Source organism: Hippoglossus hippoglossus, chromosome 4 (genome assembly GCF_009819705.1).
Source record: "Hippoglossus hippoglossus isolate fHipHip1 chromosome 4, fHipHip1.pri, whole genome shotgun sequence".
Taxonomy (NCBI): Eukaryota; Metazoa; Chordata; class Actinopteri; order Pleuronectiformes; family Pleuronectidae; genus Hippoglossus; species Hippoglossus hippoglossus.
The window spans coordinates 74,565-88,846 of NC_047154.1; positions in this window are offsets into that span (position 1 = coordinate 74,565).

Genomic DNA, 14,282 nt, shown 5'->3' on the forward strand with positions numbered 1-14,282 from the left:
TTTCGTCACGTCTAAGTCTGCTGTTGCTCTGTCAGTGTGGGGGAGAAGACATTATATTTCCTGACAAATTTAATGATCTTCCATTTGATGCCAATGAACACCTAATATCATACCACACTGAAAGCAGAGGCGAGGATAAGGTGGAGTGGCATTTTACACAACAAATGGATTCCTTACTCTTTCCTTTCAGTTTATCAGTTTATCATTGATATTTTAGAATTACTTCAGGACATTATAATGCTTAATTAAAATAGCTCCTACCTAAGGTTGGTCATTATACACATTTACGGAGCTTGTTACATCTGCTTTTAGTTGAGTTCTTTATTTGAAATATCTGATTTGAAATTTATAGTAGAAAACTACTGCTTGGGTGATTTTAAGGATTGATTCTAATGACCTAATATGAACTATATGCTTTTTTCATTATTATTTTTTTTAATCAGAGACAATGCACATTGATCAACATCAATATTACAACCAATGTAAATATGCCAGGGTTAGCTGTAAAAGCTGATTTGCACCTATAGTCCCTGAGCAGGACGACAGTAGGAGTACATTAAAAGGTATCACATGAAACACAATTTAGCAGATATCAGTATATATAGTTTATTATTATTAGTTTTCTATTTATTAGTATTTATTATAAAATGATACTGCAATATTAGCATACATATTATCTGAGAGAACATCAAGACATCAAGGGAAATATTCCACTTGGGAGCATTACTCGTGTACAGATTTGCTTAGACTTTAAATAATATTTCTATTTAATTGTAAAAGTGTAGTAATTGGTACAGTTACTGATAACTATAGGGAGTCTTTTTTTGAGGCTCACTGAAAACACAGAATTGCCAAAGGTACTGTGTCTGAATGGTACATAAGTCTCCTCTGGTTGTGGACCTTGTTAACCTCCAGTCCTTATTCTTAGTTGTAATGTAAACACTAAAGAATTTTAAACATCAGGCATAAATCTGTATATTGTTTGAAGCTGTCCATACTGAATAAATTATACTTGACAATAATGTTACAATGATGGTCACTATTAGGCTTTTTATCCAGGACTTTCAGTGTTTGTTTATAAAGTGATTCAACTGGTCTTAAGGTAGTAACTGAATACAGCTTGTCAACCAAAAAGTCATAGTACAAAACATGTTCGTAAAAAAAATCAATCTCTGCTGGGTCCATATTCTGGGTTGGATCGTTCTGTCAGGGATAGGTGAGGCAGATGGACCCAGACGCAGAGTATTAACAAAAAGAGTAATTTTAATGAAACCAGAGTCTTTAACAGACAAAACAACTAAGAGCACAACGGGAGAAAACACAGGAAGCTTACACAGAGGATGCAGCGGTGCAGAGGCTCAGGAGACACTGGATACGAAAAACACAGGAGATCAGGACAGGATACCAGGACGGGACAGACAAGAGATCACACCAAACATACGACAACGATCCGACAAGGACAAAGGGGAGCACAGAGACTTATATCCACACACAGGGAAGGCAGGGGCAATTGGACACAGGTGGACTGGTGCAGACAATCACAGACAGGAAGTAAAGCTAGACACGAGACCAAGGGGCAACATCCCGGGCTGAGCGATGAGGCCAATACGGAAGTGCAAAAAGCTGCAGTTCACTGGGTGGCCACTTGAGGCTGGCTCCAAGAAGGAGTCAATTCCCATTGACTCCCATGTTAAAAAGCCAGACTTTAGAGCAGAATTAAACCTGTTTACAGCCTGGTTCAAAAAACGGTTTTAGTCTCAATCACTAAGTTCTTCCTTCATGACAACTCTGAGGGGGGTGAATTTTTTTCTAACTCACTCGTTTAAATTATATAGAGGTTTGATATTATGAATAATTATCACTTGATGGACAGGTGACGTCACCGTTAGCTCGCGAACTCCAGCTCCTAGCCTGTTGCCTGCTCGGCTTCACCTGAGCTAACAAGCTAATCCCCGTCACTGAACACGACCTGAGTCTGTGGAGAGGTTTTCACTCACATATCGGATGAATAATACGGTTTGATGTTCGGCTTGTTCTCCTGACAGAGAAGTTAAAGATGTCTGCGCTCCCGTTTCTGTGGTAAGTAAAGTATAGTATGTTATTTATGTGTTAGTAGTGATGAGCAGGTATCGGTGTCTCTGTACCTGGCTTGTTAGTAGCATTACGTCTCCTAAAGCTCTTTATTCAGAGTATTGGTGTTGATGTGTTGTAACTAAGGCTGTTAACGTTAACGCGTTAACGCATGCGATTAATCTGGGAACCTTAACGCGTTATTTTTTTTTTAACGCAAATTAATCATATCACTAAGTCTGACCACAATTTCCTGCCGTAGTCCTCCAGCGCGGATGTTTACCTGCCTGTGGGTGAAGAAGTAGTGAAGTGATGAGTGAGGAGACGGGCCCTGGTGTGCTTAACGGCTAATTTAGATTTAAAAAGCTTCGGAATGGGAGTTTAGATAAAACCAAAGTTGTGTGTACATACTGCAGCGATGAACTGTCTTTCCACCGTAGTACGAGTCTGAAGTACCATCTTCGTGGAAAGCACATCTTTGCTAACACAGAGACAAGATCAAGCCGTGCTCGTCAAGCTACACTGGCGGAGTGCAGCAGAGCCGGCTGTCAACAAAACGACAACAACTAAGCTAACTAATGCTATCGCTAAATGGGTCGCAATAGACTGCAGACCCATCAACATAGTTGAAGACAAGGGGCTTCGAGACATTATCCAGATCGCCTCAGGGGACTCATCCTACAAAACGCCTTTGAGGGGAACTATTGTCACAAGAATCCATGAACTCTATGGAAGTGAAAAGGCAACGAAAGTGGAGCAGCTGGCACGAGCTTCATTTATTGCACTGACAGGAGACCACTGGACATCAGTAAGCAACCATAACTACCTCGGCATAACAGCTCATCTAATAGATGATAATTGGCAGCTGCACTCGTTTGCGTTAGGTGTAGTGAAAACAGAGGAAAGGCATTTCGCCGAAGCATGCGCTCGCCAGTTTCTTGACGTGGGGGATAATGGACAGGGTCATCACTATTGGAACACATAGTGCTCGTAATATGGTAGCGGCAGCAAGGAGTCTACCATTCGAGCATATGCCTTGTGTAGCGCACATTATACAGCGGACGATCACAGTGTCTCTCCGTGACAGCGGGTTTGATGGTGCATTAGCCAAAAGCAAAGGAAGACTTCATGACTGGAGCCATTTGACACAAGTATCAAGTAATGAGGGACACATATGTGAGAATGCTGTTCATTGACTACAGTTCAGCATTCAATACCACCGTGCCCCTGAAGCTCGTCACCAAGCTCAGAGACCTTGGGCTCAACATCGCCCTCCGTGACTGGATTCTGAACTTCCTGACGGGCAGACCACAGGCAGTGCGGATAGGCAGCACCACATCCCCCACCCTGACTCTAAACACCGGTGCCCCCCAGGGCTGTGTGCTCAGTCCTCTCCTGTACTCCCTGTTCACGCATGACTGCGTGGCCACCCACAGCTCCAACACCATCGTTAAGTTTGCTGATGACACGACTGTCATAGGCCTGATCACCGGCGACGATGAGAAGGCCTACAGAGAGGAGGTCAGAGCCCTGACATCTTGGTGCCAGGACAACAACCTCCATCTCAACGTCAGCAAAACGAAGGAGCTGATCGTGGACTACAGGAAGAGACAAGGAGTAGAACACGCCCCCCTCTCCATCAACGGGACTACGGTGGAGCGAGTCAGCAGCTTCAGGTTCCTCGGGGTCCACATCAGTGAGGACCTGACCTGGACCAACCACACAGACTCCATCAGGAAGACGGCCAGACAGCGGCTCTTCTTCCTCCGCAGGCTGCGGAGGCTCAACATGGATGCCAGGATTCTCTGCAACTTCTACAGGTGCACCATAGAGAGCATCCTGACTGGCTGCATCACCGCCTGGTACGGCAGCTGCACCGCCCTCAACCGTAAGGCTTTACAGAGGGTGGTGAAGTCTGCCCAGCACATCACCAGGACGGAGCTACCATCCATGGAGGACCTCTACACCCAGCGGTGTAGGAAGAAGGCCAACAGGATCATTAAAGATCCCTATCACCTCAGCCATAAACTGTTCTGCCTGCTGCCGTCTGACCGACGGTACCGCAGCATCCGGGCCCACACCACCAGGCTCAGAGACAGTTTCATCCCCCAGGCCATAAGACTTTTAAACTCCTCCAATCTGTCATAACTCTGCACCTTAGCATATTTGCACTATTGCATATTTGCACTATTGCACACACTTGCACTATTGTTTTTCTTTTTTCTTTGGGTGTATATATATATATTTTAGATATGTATATTTTATTTTAAATTTTGATTGAGCATTGTTATAAGAGAGCCTGTGACCCAAGCATTTCATTGCAAGCGACTGCTTAATGTTATCGTTGTGCATATGACAATAAACTCTTGAATCTTGAATCTAATGTTATTCATTGTAGAGTTTGAAAAGGGACTGTTTACTTTGTCTCTTCAAAGGCACCAATGGCATTCATTTTCTTCTTAAACCTTAAGCCTACTCAATGTGAAATTCATGTGCGTAAAATGTCATTTTACAAATTATTTACAGGCAAGCAGTTATTTTTGTACTTGATGTGGTTGTCTGCTAATTACGTTTGCATTTTATGGGTGTTGTTGCTCAGTGAATTAAGATATTATAATTGGCTGAGATGTAAAATAAAGTTTAAAAAAGCCCTAACCAGTTTGTTATACATTTCTTTATTCAAACACCGTATTTGTAAATAGTAGTATTTTAATTGTATGATTAATCATGATTAATCACAGCCTATTGACGTGATTAACTTGATTAATTTTTTTAATCGATTAACAGCACTAGTTGTAACGTGTTAGTGAAAACTAAACTTGTCGGGTACATTCAGTTTTTACATCGTTAATCTTAGGCAGACTTTACTGAATTATTGTGTTAAATAAGTGGACATGCAGAATAATGTATTTTTTTGTCACATAAATAAATTATAGGAAGTGTAACTTTACTAGAATAGACAGTCACATAGAGAACCTGAGGCTGATGTCTACCACCTATTTCCTAAGCTGAAATGATTATGATCTGATGAACTTTGAAGTAATAAACTTTTATTTTTACCATGTAAAAGTCTGTTAAGGAGTTAACCTGGCACATGTATGACTTTACATATCTGTGTATTTGTGTTGAATGTTCCTCTAGGTGACTCAGCCTGCATCTGTGGATGTCCAACATGAGACACAACTGGAATCCAACCAGACTGAACACTGAGAGTCATCACTTCAACACTGACTCCAGGTACAGACCTGTTTTCATAACTTACAAACAATCAAAGCAAAGTATTGCACATAATACATAATGTATTAATTATATATGCAATACTATTAATGTGGAAGAACTCCATACTGTACATGCATTGTCTTGGTAGTGCACTGTTTAATCCAAAACCATATTCAAATACATAGTTGAATATCCACAGAAAATAAGGATACAAACTTTGTTCATAAGTAACACTTCCTCTACAATAATGCCATACTTTTATGTTTCCTGTCATTTTATTAGGGACGGACGAGCCTGAAGGACACAGCTGTGCTGACCGTGTTCTGTCTCTTATGGCAAAGAAGAAAAATAAAACACTGGGTTTTTATCTAAAGTGTATCAAATCAGAAAGTAAAAGATAAACATTGTTCTCATAAGTGTTCATTTTTTTAACCAACCATAATGAATATAGAAATTAATTATATTATCCATGACACTTAGCAATGACTGCCAACTCTAAACAGTTGCAGGCCATCTTTAGTTAAGGGAGGAACACGTGCAGATGAAGCTGGTGCAGGTCGTCCTCATGTTGACCAGCCTGAAGCTGCCAATCTCCACCATGTTGCTGCTGCCACAGTGGATGCTGAGGACATCAGGTGCATCTGGGTTTGTACCCCCATGGTTAAATGCACATATTGTAAGTCGCTTTGGATAAAAGCATCAGCTAAATGAAATGTAATGTACTGAAAGAAATAAAACATTGTACAAATAGATAAAATGTCTTTCTACCTCATCTGTAATATTCAAGGTGATAATCTCTCACAGAGCTGTTGATAACAGTCCACATCAAGTCTCTCCACTTCTCTCAGTGTGAAAACATAATTATATAATAAATATGAGAACCAACAGTGGTGTTTGGAGATTATAATCTTATCTAAACTGTCTAATTCACTGTAAATTCCAAAACAGGCTAAATAAACAAGGTGGCAATAGTAATAGTGGTTATACCAGCCTGTATCAGAACATTTGTGAAACATATAGTTACTATCACATGCAACTTACACATGTAGCGTATTGATATTAACTTATTAAAATTAAAATCAAGTCACAACCAAACACGACTGTAGTAGTGTAGTTAATTTGCTTCAATCTGTTCATTACACGTGTTAAATAAAACTTTTATAACAATTACATATTAAAAACCACTTGAGGCATGTAAGCATATGATTATGATAATAGATAAAGCAATAGTTTTTGTTGTTGTGTAGTTTCAAGGTTACTTACCTCTAGTGAGTTCGTTGTAAACATCGCGACCATCCTGAAGCAACAACACTGCAGCGCTAGCCGGTTAGCGGCCGCGGGTAGCATGTAGCCTAGCTCCTTAGCCTGAGCTAACCAGGTAACGTTGAGCTCTGCGGGCGAGGCTCAGCTGTCAGTCTTCACTCGTGCTCCTCCTCTTTGCCCATTTATTGGTTAGCCAGGAACTAGGAGGAGTCAGCACCGGCAAGATGGCGCCGGGTGAACACCTACTACTAGCCTCATTTTCACTCTTCAGAAACCAACGGGTGACGTCACGGACCCTACGTCCATCTATATATACAGTCTATGCACGAGACACAAGAACCCAGACAACAAAATAAAACAGGAAGTGAAGAGAAAAAACACACTATGAACAGAGACTATAAAATAAAACAGGAAACAGAACATGGAGTGGTAAAACCAGAGACACAGAAACACATACAAACATAAGCACAATAATATACATGAAACACGAGGTACTAATAAACTGAAAACACTTTGGAAACGGTGGAAACTAAACATTGACAAATACAAAACCCTGACAGATCTACTAAATTAGATTCACAAAAGGCAGAAGTCATGATTAAAAATGTGTGTAAGGACAACAATGATGCAGCTCAAATGGCAGTAGGTGCTCCTAGTGAGTTGGTCCAATTTGCAATGATAAACAAGAGTATCCAACACAAGCATCAGAAAAGTCCTTAGTTGTAAATCTTGAGAAAGACATCGTGAAATCATTAGCAGGGCCAGATGTGCTACATAATTCATTTGAGCAATCTGGCAGCACAGTGAAACCAGGTATAAGGACTGAAATTGTGCCCAGTCAACTGCATAAAATCCCTGAAACAAACTTACAAATGTGATAAGTCAGATAACAGAACTCAGTAATCTCCACAATCAGAACAGGAAAGTCATCTCACTGAAGGTTTTTCTGAGAAAGTTACATCTATTGTCACTCAAATATCCTTTTACCTGGATCAGATATTGATTTAGTTCATATAGACAAAGCAAAGGAGGAGAAATCAAAGTGTACACATGAAGAGGACGCCACTTCTACTGCAGACCACCTCAAGATTATAGGTTAACAAATACATGATATCAGAGCAGAAAATGTGGTCTGATGGGAAGCATCACCTTTGACAGAAGAAGATATCTGTTCAGCTTAGAATAGCGGAAGCTCCAGAGGACAGAAATTCTAAAGTAGGTTCAGGACCTCAATAAAATAAATTCACAGAGGATCAAAGTGAAACGGAGGAGGAGGAAGGTAACAGAACAGCAGAGAACGTTGTTTCAGACTTACATAAGAATCTGGTTATTGTCGTGTTCTTTTTTCCTTAGGTAGAGATGGTAGAGTCGGTCTGGTTCAAAAAAGTATTTATTTAGAAGCAATGAACAGCTACTACATAGCTATGGGCACTCAACGTACAACCCCAAGCCGCCTAATACCGACGGGGAAGTCAGAGTCGCCGGTGGGTGCAATATTTATAATAATAGGTAGAACTTCAGCAGGAGGGGGAGTCACGTGGCTAGTGCACAGGCTGGTCCCAGCCTCAAGGCACTGGAATTCGCCAATGATGAGGAGCCGCTCCCAGTTTCGTCCCTCCTTTGACAGTAGCTGGGACAAATCTTCACATTCTGACAGTGTTTGGTTTGGTGTTTTAAAACAAGCCTTGAATCGGCTGACAGCTTGTGAGCTTTCAGTATGGCATGCGCATTTTCTAGACAAAACAACGTCTTTCCTATCTGTCCTTCAGACCCTAGTGGCCGCTTGAATTCTTCCTAAGGGTATGTCACAGTTTTTTAAGAAAACAGTGCATTCATCTATGTGTGATTTTTGAAATAAAGCTAATGGAGTTTATGCTGTAATATAGTAAGTTAGGTATGAGAACAAGTTAAAGTACAGTTTATTGTCTGCCACAGATGTACAGTCTTCTCAAACAGGCATTATCAGACAGGTGCAAGACTGAACTGCGATGTGACGCACACACCCACACACAACAATCAACTTCAAGATTAAAACCAGCCAGCAACGGCTACTATCAGTCACTATGTGAAGGCCACACATTTTCCCACCTATTCAGATTCAGCCCAAACTGCCCCTGCCCCCACCCCTGTCTAACATACTGCACTTGCTTAGTTCAGTTTCATTGCCATCTTCACAGACACATATTCAAAGAAAAACATAGATTTTAGTCTTAACAATATTCAAAGGAAAACATAGATTTTAGTCTTAACAAATCCCTCCTTTCACACCATTTCATGGTGTGAACAATTTACTGGGGATTATCCACGAACTCCCCAACCTCCACCACATCCAATGCAAACTCATCACTATCATCACCACCCAACAAAGCAACTGATAGGGTGGGGGAGGGGCATGGTTTCCTTGGTCAGAGCCGTGGTGATGAGTCGGCTGAGCAAGGTCCTAAAGCAAGGGATGCAGCAGCAGCCACAGGTGACTAGGATAGCTGAAAAGATAGCTAGGGAGAGGAGGCAGGATGCAATTCGCCCTTTCCATTTGCCGAATGCAGTGTTCATCCAATTATGTAGGGGGTTGTTAATTCCAGAGTCTGCGGCCATGTCCTGTGCCATGGTGCGTAAGGCGGAGAGGGCCCTGGTCACCGAGCCATCAGGGGCGGTATTGTTGGGGATAAATGTACAACAAGAACTCCCTATCATAGTGCACACCCCACCCTTTTCTGCCAGTAGGAGGTCTAGGGCCATTCGGTTCTGTGTGACCATAAGGGACGTAGGGGCGAGCTGTTCGGATAGGCCTGTTATGGCGTCTCGAGTAAGGTTGGTGAGGCGTTGGAAATTGAAATGGATGTAGTTAATGCGATCCACGTTTTTGTTGGGAGTTACCCATATCCAGATAGACTCAAATCCCGCTGCAATTTGATCCGCTAATTTATATTGGTCTGGAACACCCCGAGGAATCCCTATGGCGTCTATGTATGTGGGTGAGTCCCTCTTTAAGTCAAAATGCGTTGTTCTTCGTCGACGGGTGCTAGTGGGTGTTTCTGGGCGGGGAGAGAGGATAGTCAGGGGCATGGCCAATTGAACAAGTGTGCAGGAAACCTTCCAGTTTGAAGGAAGGCGGTTCCTCAAGCGTTTTCCTCCACAGTACCAGAAGAGGTCACTGCGGGCCCACTCCAGCTGTGTGGCGTTGTGCCAGTCGGTAACATTGATGTTTCTAGAACACCAGGAGGACGGTATCGAACCCATCTCTCTGTGAGATGAGTTACCTTTTTTAGTCAGACATGTGTAATTTCCCTTTACTGGAGTAAATATAGGGGCAGCGTGTTGTTTGGCGCCAGGGGAAAGAGATGACTGAGAGTAGAACAGTTGGCGGGACTGGCTTCCATGTGTAAGCCATACATGCAATCAAAACCGGGTCGATCCGAGTCTATCAGTAGGGGGGCCGGGGCTGACTGCAGACTATACAATTAGTGAGGTTTTGGGAACGGGCGGTAAAGTGGACCCATTTTAGCCATATGTTTTCATCAGTGTATCCAGTCTCTATTTCTACCACATCTTCAATGGTACTGGCGTCGTAATATGGTACCGCAGGGGAGCTGGGTGGGGATGGTAGTGGTGAGGTGGATTCAGGGGGAGAGCTCGTGGAGTCATCAGACAGGGAAGGGGAAGGCTGAGTTCTAGGGGAGGAGGAACGGACGTTTATCCTACCGATGCCCATTGGGTCAGCTCCTGTCATGTCTACTCCTAAAACAAAATAATAAGGACTTGTTGGTGCGGCTCTTTTAGTCAATTTGCTATAGTGGAGATGTTTAAGAGTCATTAAGAGACTATTGTCGGGGGAACCGGCAGGCGTGATCCTCCGGGTGAGGGTGATGTTTCTTTGGAGCTGTCCTAAGGGGTTTTGTGCATTGTATCTGTGGGTGTAACCTCTGGGGCCTGTGTTCCACAAAACGTGTTATCAAAGGTTTATCATTTTGCATTCATCTCTAAACCATTGTTTTTTATATATGATATCAGGAACCATATGAACATGTGATGTACAATGCCAAAAAGTAATTTTTCATTTCTAAGCATGTGATTGTTTCTAATATCAATGTGTGTGTGTCAGTGACATTTGGTGTGTCACTTTCATGTATGTGTGGTGTGGGTGCGATACCATGTATCTCAGGCATCGAATGAATCAGAGTTTCCACCGCTCTCTCCTGGCCCCCCCTCCTCAAATCTGCCTGAGCAGCTGCACCTCGTTCCTCCGGACACTCCCTCGCCCAACGTCCCCTCTTTCCACACCTGTAGCAGGTGTCTGCTGTTCTGTTCGTGGAGGAATACAGGGCGGAGGTGAACGGCTGGGGCTGAAGCCACTTCAGGTCTCTGAAGAGGGGCACAGTCGAGATCGTGGTCCACTCTGACACACTGACGCACTGTAGGATACAAAGAAAACTTTTTCTGTGCAGATTTATCTGTTCGTTCACATTCATTGGCCATTTTATCACATTCATTCCCTTGGGTAGCACACTGCATTTGTAATGACAAAGAAACAGTTGCAGGTGTATGCTTTTTATGTAGATGCAATGAAGAGATGTGTGTGTGTGTGAAGAGTTGAACTGTGTGAGTGTGTGTGTGTGAACTATGTGTTGTGAGAACTACGTGTGTGGACTGAGGGAATATTAAAATCCCAGGAGATAAGACACAGACACATGCTGAAGGCCTCTTCGAGGTCTTGTTGGGGGAGATGAGCACAGTCTCAGATTTGTGGCTCTGATGTCATTTTGGCAGTTTACACAAGCAGAAATAGTATGCATAAGCAGAGATAATATTTAGTGTGGTATAATGATAAAATGTTTCCATTACATTCCTCCCTTTTGATCATAAAATGATCACAACATCAGATACAAAATTTACTTGCAAAATGTCAGCACATATTATATCTAAGGGTGAAAATCTCAAGTAAAATTCTTAAGTAGTCTTTATCTTCCAATTCTAAAAACAAAGAAAATTAAATAAATAAAGAATTTCTGTGTGGAAATTGCTTCTTCACTCCAAATTCGATCTCTATTCAGTTAAGGATATATCATTTCACAGTACCAATTTTGCTTGGATATGTGTAACAGTGCAAGGAACCCTCTAATTTTGTGCACTATAAAAAATATTATGGTTGGCGGTCTCGATAGCAAATTTAGTTGGATTATATTGTCATAACTCTAAAACCATTTTAGGAAAAATTATATTATAACATAATCATGCAAGTTCACCTTTTCAAAGAGCAATGAACATTATTCAGTCTGACATTTGAATTTGAAAATATCCTTGTTTGAATAAAACATAAAGAAAACAAATAAAACAAACATCTAATAAAGACATAAAAAAACATAAAGAAAATAAATAAAACAAACATCTAATAAAACAATAAAAAACATAAAGAAAATAAACAACTCCAACTAAAATACCAGATAAGATGGACTCTCTAGTCCCATTAACGAAAATTGCTCTTGAATACATACAAATATTTGACACAGGATATATGTTACCAGTTCAGTAAACTGCTTCTCTAATTGAATTGTTAAAATACAAAACATTCATATTGTACAATTACAAATTGTTGAGACAATTACTAACTGAACTTTTTACCTTCACAACCTTGGGATAAGAACAGTTTAATAATCTTATCAAATAGGAGCACTAAAATTGATTAAACAAAAGATGTGCTCAAACATAAAGTTAAACTGGGAATTAAATATCTGATTTCATTACAAAGTATTATATAGAATTTGTCACAAAAAAGTCAACAGTCCTGTCTTAATTATCTATGGAGTTAAAGCAACAGAAACACAATTATTAGAATTATAAGAATTCACTGCCTGATTACTAGAAATCACACTTGTAACCGAAATCATGGAAAGCAGTAGGGATTTGTCTCAGGTAGGAAAAAAACAAAACATTGATGGCCTCACCCACAGGGGTGAAGTCCTGCTATCTCCATCGTCATTTACATTATCTGCGTGTTTCTCTTTGCTCATATGGAACTCAGAGGTGCGTAGCTGAGTTTAGAGTATACAAGCTTATATTTGGAAATAATCAAGACAAGACATACAGATAGACCCTCCTTTTGTGGTCAACATATTACTTTAAGATTTTGAGGAGGAGTCGGCCAAATCAGTGGCTACTTCTCGTAAAGACCGAGAAGGTGGGTCAGTGGGTGCACAATGTGTGAGGTGGTGCCAAATTGCTCCTGTTTTTCCTTTTACTCGGATCGCATGTGAGGTACACTCTGTTACCTCCCAAGGTCCTGTCCACCTAGGGTCAGGCCACTTTCTCTTGTGAACTTTGACCCTCACCCAATCACCCGGTCTTACTGGAACAGGAGTCTCCGTGGGGGTCTCGTCAGAACGTCCAGCAGCCGCCTGGACCTTTGCAGACAAAACTTCAGTAAGATTAGTTAAAGCTTTCATGTAGTCAGTCAATTTCTCCTGACGTACATCCAACCTGGGTCCATAACCAGGGTCTTGAGGAGGCCCTGGCATGGGCCGTCCTGTGAGAAGCTCATGTGGGGATAGATGGGTGACACCATTGGATGAACTTCTTATTGACATGAGCGCCAAGGGCAGTGCTTCAACCCACGACGAGTGAGGTGTTGTGACATGCTAGTGCTGTGACATGTTGCTGTAATGTGGGTGTATCTGTGTGGGTCGGGGTTGGTCGTGTTGGTATGTCAGGGGTGTGTATCTCTAACTGTAAAAAGTTCCCGTCGTCATTTGTCTCTTAGTGGAAAAAATTAAAAATTAAAATAAAAAATAAAAAATAAAAACACAAGCCAATCCAATGCTGTCAAACCAGTTGTAACCCGAGCTGTAATGTCCCTTGGTCTCCCCCAGGTGGCAGGCGTACACCGCTAGTTGTACGTTCTTTTATCCTTCACCAGATGGCGACCTCGCTCTATTTTTCTTATTTCGTTATTTATTCTGTCTCTGTCAGCCGGGTGACCTTCCTCTTGTTATCTCCTCCTAATTTGGTTCTCTCTCGTTTTCCACACACACACTTTCATTCACATTTGTATCAAACTTAGTGCTGTGTCACCATAGTTCCTTTACATGAAGTTCATATTAGGACTACTCAGATCAGTTCCATTACCCACACATATTAGTTACCTTAAGTTCTTTAATCAATCTCCAAATCGCTATTGTTTAGTATTTAATAAATACCCACACATTCAATCAATCAATCAATCAAATTTTATTTGTATAGCCCATATTCACAAATCACAATTTGTCTCATAGGGCTTTAACATGGTGTGACATCCTCTGCCCTTAACCCTCAACAAGAGTAAGGAAAAACTACTAAAAACCCTTTTAACAGGGAAAAAAGAACGTAGAAACCTCAGAGAGAGCCACATGTGAGGGATCCCTCTCCCAGGACGGACAGAAGTGCAATGGATGTCAAGTGTAAAGGAGAACATCAAGATAAAGGTTTTAGCAGCATTGATTAGGGTAAACATTTTGAAGTATAACTGAAGGTCAGTGAATTGGTGGATTAATGTCATTAATTCAGACCTCTTAAATCTTATATTTTTTATGTTGTCAGTTTTTTGGTCTCTGTCAGTCTTTTTATTCTAGTCAGTTACTTCATCTGTCAGTCCTCGTAACATGTTATGGTCCCGGCATCTTTTAATTTGTGCCCGATTCAAGCAACGGTGTGTCTGGCTAGTTAAGCTCCTCACTCGTCAGTACCGGTAGCCCCTTCCT